Consider the following 6,000-nt stretch of genomic DNA (forward strand, 5'->3'; position numbering starts at 1 on the left):
TACAGACCTAAACAGAGAACTCTCAACAGAGGAATCTAAAATGGCTGACAGACACTGAAGAAAATGTTCAACATCCTTCATCATCAGAGAAATGTACATCAAAAGGAGTTTCTAGGACCAAGGAGACAGTTCCTAATGTCTCCTCTTTCCTTCCTTCCTTCCTTCCTTCCTTCCTTCCTTATTGATTTTTTTTTTGGTTGAACTTATATATATGTATATATATATTTTTTTTTTTATTTGAGATGTGGGCCTCTCTACAAAGCCTGGGAAATCACAGAGGTCCACCTGCCTCTGTCTCTTGGACGATAGAAAGAAAGGTGTGCACCACCACAACCCAGCTCAATGTTTAGTATCTCATTCTGTTAATTTCTTGTATATTTAATTTAATTTCACATTTTGTTCATCTCTCTTGGTCTGCACCAAGTGTTTCCCTGTGTGGGGTGGGGCATGGAAGGTGTCCTATTTCAAAACATTTTATTTTACTTTGATTTGAGACATTTTTTCCAGTTGTGTAGATCTTAGTTTAATTTCAAATTTTTAAAGAATTTTTAATGATTTATTTAACTCTATTTTACATGCAGTGGTACGAATGTGTTAGATCATCCAGAAACTGGCTTTACAATCACTTATGAGCTACTGCTATGTGTGCCCGGGGAACTGAACCCACTTCTTCAGAAAAAGCCACCGCACACACCGAACCATCTCTCCAGACCTTTAATTTCACAAATGTATTTGTGTGTCTCTGGCTGTGCCTGTGTGTGTGGGGGGGGGGGATCACAATTCAAAACATTTTAGTGAAGGCCCTTTGCAGACAAGACAGGAAGATACAGGACACCATGCACCATATTTTCAAGGTCCATTTTGTTTTCTGTCTCCTAGCCTCTAGAGGACCATGATTTGAATTCAGTGTCTCCAGATTCTCCAACTTGTGACAATACACTATACATGCAAATAAAGATATCATAAACCTTTAGCTTCCTGTCTAGGGTGAGAGAGTTCAAAAAGAAGAAAAGAAAAACTGTGGAAGACAGACTGAGGGGGAAAAAATCAAGAAAAACAGAGAAGTTCCTGTGAGGAATGAGACAAAGTAGAGATCTAGAATGAGATGGGGGGGAGGGAGAGAGAATTCCCTCAAACAAATGAAAACATGCCCTTACAAGAACTCCTGGCACACAGTGAACTCAGTCCTTTGAGGAAATGTATAGGTCTCATTGCCCACCATTGCAAAAGAAATCTAGCTGGGTAATGGTGGCAGCGCCTTTCTTTATTCCCAGTTCTCAGTCCTCAGAGATCAGGGTGGCAGAGGCAGGCAAATCACTGTGAGTGTGAGGCTACCTTGTTGTGCAGTGTGAGTTTCAGGACAGATAAAGTGACACAGAGAAGAAACTCTATCTTAAAAAACTGTGTGTTTAGTTCAGGCCTTTAATTCTGGCACTAGGAGGCAGAGGCAGAGGCAGAGGCAGAGGCAGAGGCAGAGGCAGAGGCAGCTGGATCTCTGTAAGTCTGAGGCCAGCTTTGTCTACAAAGTGAGTTCCAGGGCAAACAAGGATACACAGGGAACCCCAATGTAGGAAAACGACGGATAAAAAACAAATAAACAGATAATAATAATAACAACAGCAACAAAAATATCTGAGCGCTCAATTAATTGACTTCACTCACAATTCAAAAATAATAAAATAAGAATTAAAAATAAAATCAAATGCACTTGAACGCATTGGCACAGGAAACCACTTTCTCAATACAACCCCAGTAACACAGACACTGAGAGAAATAAAATTAATACATGAGACCTCCTGACACTGAAAAGCTTCTGTAAAGCAAAGGACATGGCCAACAAGACAAAACGACGGCCTACAGAATGGGAAAAGATCTTCACTAACCCCACATCAGACAGAGGACTGATATCCAAAATACAGAATGAACTCAAGAAATTGGTCATCTAAAGAACAAATAATACAATTTATGAAATGGAGTACTACCTAAACAGAGAACTCTCAACAGAGGAATCTAAAATAGCTGAAAGCCACTTAAATGTTGGGTCGGGGGTGGGGGTGGGTCATGCAACGATGGGAACACCACAAAGTCTAATAAACCAGAAGCAAACTTTATTCCAGAAACCAGATCCTAGGAAAACCAGAAGCAAATTTAAAAATAAAAAAAAAAAACAAATAAGCACTGTGGGGCACAAAAGCTTATCAGTTAGCTGAGACCACAGGCAGAGTTTGGCCTTCTGACACTGTGGCAAAAGGCTGGTTTCTGAAACCAATTTTTATAGTAGTATAGTGAGTGTGTGTGTGTGTGTGTGTGTGTGTGTGTGTGTGTGTGTGTAATATATATATTACATCATGCATTAGCTCTGAATAAAGGAATTTTTACGATCTTGCCCTGACCTGTGGGTCAGTCAATATTAGACCCTAAGGAGGGGGAGTGAGTTTTAACATCAATAGGTAACTAGACAGCTCTCATGAAATATGTTTCAGAGTAGATTTCTACACCAAATACATCATAGTCCTGTATGAGACCATGCCATAGCATGGTTTTTATTTCATTTTTTTTAAAAAAAGGTCTCATTGCCCACCATTGGAAAAAAATCCAGCTGGGTAACGGTGGCAGCACATTTCTTTATTGTATTTCTTTAATTCCAGCACTAGGAGGCAGAGGTAGAGGCAGGGGCAGCTGGATCTCTGTGAGTCTGAGGCCAGCCTTGTCTACAAAGTGAGTTCCAGGGCAAACAAGGATACACAGGGAACCCCTATATAGAAAAACCACAAATAAACTAATAATAATAATAATCTAAGAGCTCAATTCATTGACTTCAACCCCAATTCAAAAAATAAAAAATAAAGCAAAGAGTGTGTCTGATCGATCACAATCAGTGAAAGGACTATGTGGGCCAAGGGGCTGCCACAATTAAGGGAGGAACTGGGTGGGAGGAGGGAGGTAACAAGGGCTTTTCCCTGCCACCTAATCTCCTTTCAAAGACTTTTCACCATGGCAACCATTTGCTTGCTTGCTTGGGGTTCCTTTCCAGTTGTTGGGTTTGTCCAACCCCACCCCCACTTCTCAAACTAAATGCGGAGTTGGAGAAAATTAAAACAGCCATGGAAAAATTCCCACTTGGATACCTGGTCCTGCCCTTGTCCTTGCAAAAACAACAATAACGAGAACCAGAATATGCATATCTAAACAGACCAGTCAAGTTGTAGCCTCACCCTTGACTGGTTTAGGAAGGGCTGGTGACCTTGAACTTTTGAAATGAGTCTGTAAAATTTGGAGTCCCATGCCTGCCAGGTGCCCTCAGGGGACAGGCGTGGAGGCCAGGGCCCCTGCCATGGGAGATCTGCTAGATCAGCTACAGGCTCTTATGGTTCCTGGGCCTGCTTAGAGAAAGACATGAGATGCAGAGAACATTAAAACAGTCATGAAATACTATGAAAAATTCCCACTTGGCCATCATTTTCAGGAATATTGACACAGTGAATTGTTTGTCTGGAGCAATTTCACTTTAGACAGAAAGCAATAAAAAATGTCATTTTATTCTCAGACCCTTTACAGCTCCTGAGGAATGTGGTGCCGGGGTCACAGCAGACATGGCAGAGGATGTCACTAGGCCAGGGCTCCCTTCTCAACCACCAACCAGGCCCCCTGCACTGCCTTCCTTTGTTCTTTTGTTTCTTCATTTTTTTTCTATCTTCTGTCTTTCTTTCTTTCCTTTCTCGTTCTTTTTTTTTTCTTTATTCTCTTATTTCAACATGTATACATTTTTGTTATTTGGTACAGGGTCTTTTCTACACAACTGGGCTCCAATTCAAGGAGGGCCACCTGCCTCTGTCTCTTAGATGTTAGGATAAAAGGTGTGCACCACAACAACCCAGCTTTGTTTCTAGTATGTTGTTCTATTAATTTCTTGTACATGTAGTTTAATTTCAATTTTTTTGTTTCGTTTTTTGAGATGGGGTTTCCCTGCATAACAGTCCTAGCTGTTCTTGGAACTAGCTCCTTTCTTGAAGCCCTGGCTGGCCTCTAACTCCCAGGGATTCACCTGCCTCTGCCTCCTGTGTGCTGGGAATAAAGGCGTGCGACACCACTGCCCGGCCAATTTCAAATTCTATTTAAATCTCTTGATGTGCCTCCTGTATATGGGGGAGACAGGGAAGAAGTCACATTTTAAAACATCTTCATAACTCTACTTAGCACTGCACTCTTTTACATTTTATTTTACTTTTAATTGAGAGAGTGCTTCCAGCTGTGTGGGACTTAATTTAACTTAATTTAAAAGTTTATCTATGTGTCTGTGGGTGTGCCTGTGCCTGGGTTTTTGTTTGGCTTGTGTTTGGTTTGTGTGGTGTGTGTGTGTGTGTGTGTGTGTGTGTGTGTGTGTGTGTGTGTGTAAAGGTGGGGTGGCTTTTGACCTGACCAGATGAAGGCATTCAAAAGCACTGGCTCCATATCTGCCAGAGGCAGGATCTCTGGGAGGTTTAGGCCAGCCTGGTCTTCAAGAAAAGAGCTAGTTTCAAAAATAGTCTCCAAAGCAACAGAGAAACCCTGTCCTGTAAAGCAAAACACAAAACCAAACAAAAAATAAATAAAATGAGGGGAGATGGAGAGATGGCTCAAAGGTCCTGAGTTCAATTCCCAGGAACCACATGGTGGCTCACAACCATCTGTAATGAGGTCTGGTTTCCTCTTTTGGTCTGCAGGCGTCCACACAGACAGAATATTCTATACATAACAAACAAACAAACAAATATATAAATAAATGAGAGGGAGAGGGAGAGGGAGAGGGAGAGGGAGAGGGAGAGAGAGAGAGAGAGAGAGAGAGAGAGAGAGAAGAAATGTGGATATACAGATAGGTAACAAGAACAAAAACAGAATGTCACCAAGAAGATAACTTGGTCTATTATGTGAATTCCAGGACAGCTAGGGAACTGAGAAACCATGCCTCAAAAAATAATAAAAGATGAAAAGAAAAAAACATAAAGAGAGAGAGAGAGAGAGAGAAAAGAAAAGAAAAGAAAAGAAAAAAGACAGTTTTTTTTCTTTTCTCTTTTTTAATGCCAGTTTTAGTTTTTCTTATAAGACTGTATTTGCAGCAGCAGTGTTCAGAAAGAAGTCCTGGACCATATAGTGAAATAGTTTGTCTGAAGCATAAATAAAAAGACAGGTCCTGTCTCAAAAAAATCCAGTTAAAATGTGAAATAAAACAAAGAAGGGGCTTTTTGTTTTGTTTTGTTTTTTCTGAGAAACCCGAAAATGACTGAATTCAACAATCTTCCAACTTCAGCAAGAAGGTAGTGTTTCCCAGCTCCAACAAGAGAGCAGCAAATAGGCATTTCTAGGCCCTGTCAACAGAAGAGGGCACTAGATTCCCACCATGTGGTTTCTGGAAATTGTTTATGGGGCAGCTTTTGAACTCAACAAGATGAAAGCATTCAAAGGGAAGGGTTCCATGTCTGGAAGAGGCAGGTGGATCTCTGTGATTTTGAGGCCAGCCTCAAACTAGTTCCAAAGACAGGCTCCAAAGCAACAAAGAAACCCTGCCTCGGCTCTAAAATCAAAACAAAAACACAAGCAAAAATAAATAAGTCATAAATTAAATGAGAGAGAGAGAGAGAGGAGAGAGAGAGAGCAGCCTGGCTTATATAGTGAGTTAAAAGTATTATACAGAGAAACCCTGCACCAAAAATACTTTAATTTTTTATTTATTATTTTCTTTTTCTATTTCATTTTATTTTTTTCTAAAATTACAGCAGTAGCAGCAGCAGCAGGATATTTTGGGTAGCTGACTACTTTCATGGAAGTCTTCAGAAAGAAGTCCTGGGCCGTGTAGTGAGATAGATTGTCTGGAACACAAATAAAAAGCCAATTCCTGTGTCAAAAAAGCAACAACAACAAAAAATCAAGTTACAATGTGAAATAATAAAATAAAGGGTTTTTTTGTTTTGTTTTTTTATTTTTTTCTTGCAATCTAACCTGAAAATGAGTGAATTCAAGTCA

The sequence above is a fragment of the Myodes glareolus genome, unplaced genomic scaffold (assembly GCF_982192425.1).
Source record: "Myodes glareolus unplaced genomic scaffold, mMyoGla1.1 HAP1_SCAFFOLD_83, whole genome shotgun sequence".
Lineage (NCBI taxonomy): Eukaryota > Metazoa > Chordata > Mammalia > Rodentia > Cricetidae > Myodes > Myodes glareolus.